The 1003-nt window shown below is 50.4% G+C and overlaps 1 protein-coding gene across 1 annotated transcript in view; it reads right to left on the bottom strand.

Moving 5' to 3' along the window:
* The window catches only part of DENND6B (DENN/MADD domain containing 6B), a 27897-nt gene that overhangs the window by 8090 nt on the left and 18804 nt on the right, over nt 1-1003 (bottom strand).

Here is a 1003-nt window from a genome sequence, read left to right as displayed (position 1 = left end):
AGCTCCATGTCCTTCCTGTGCTGGGGACCCCAGAGGTGGACACAGCACATGATGAGGCTTCAGGTGCCATCTGAACTGAGCACCAGCCACATTAGCAGCACAACCTTTGCAACCTCTTCACTAACCCAGCATTTTCCCCTGGGAAGGGGGAGTCACTGGAGTCTCCTCCAGCTGCTCCCTCAGCAACACATCAACACAGCTCAGCTGAGCCCTGGGCAGGTTCTTCCTGTCCAATCTCAAGGTCTCTTGCTCCTGCACTTTGCCCAGCTCAGTGGATTCCCCAGCCCAGCCAAGGTCTCCAGATGCCACCCTGACACAGACATTTTTCAGTTAAGGGTTTGACTTGTGGACACAGGAATTAGTTCATGCACAAAATGTCAGAGTTAACAAACCCTGGACAGTGTGACCTGCTGCAGGTGCATCAGTTGCCTGCAAAGCTGAAGCAATTTAAAGACCTTGTTGTTTGTTGCTGCTTTTCAAAATATTGGCTACCCCAAATGAAATGGTACCACACCCAGACAGGGAGGGGAGCTGCTTGTTTTCTGTTCAATACATTAAAGCACAAAATGATCCAAACTCCATCACAGCAACAAAACACACTGACCCATGACTATTGTCTCTGCTCACTTTAAGGAATTTGTTCAGTTCTTCACATCCATCCATCCCCCATGTTCCTTCCCACTGGGTACCTCATTTCTGGATTTTTCCTACTCATATTGCCATGAGTGTCTTCTCCATCCTGTTTATAACTCATTATCCTTTACAAAAATGATGGCCACACTCTGCATGCTCTCTGAAACTCTCCCTGAAGCATCCTCCTGAGCTCCATCAAGCCCCACAGGTGAAATGACTGTTCCCTGAATGCTGCACAAACACACACAACCACATCCCTGGAAGTGTTCCAGGCCAGGCTGGATGGGGCTTGGAGCAGCCTGGGCTGGCAGGAGGTGTCCCTGCCCATGCAGGGGTGGGACTGGCAGGGGTTTAAAGGCCCTTCCCCAGC

The sequence above is a fragment of the Chaetura pelagica genome, unplaced genomic scaffold (assembly GCF_000747805.2).
Source record: "Chaetura pelagica isolate M959 unplaced genomic scaffold, ChaPel_1.0 scaffold1212, whole genome shotgun sequence".
Taxonomy (NCBI): domain Eukaryota; kingdom Metazoa; phylum Chordata; class Aves; order Apodiformes; family Apodidae; genus Chaetura; species Chaetura pelagica.
This window is presented reverse-complemented; position numbering and strand designations above follow the sequence as displayed.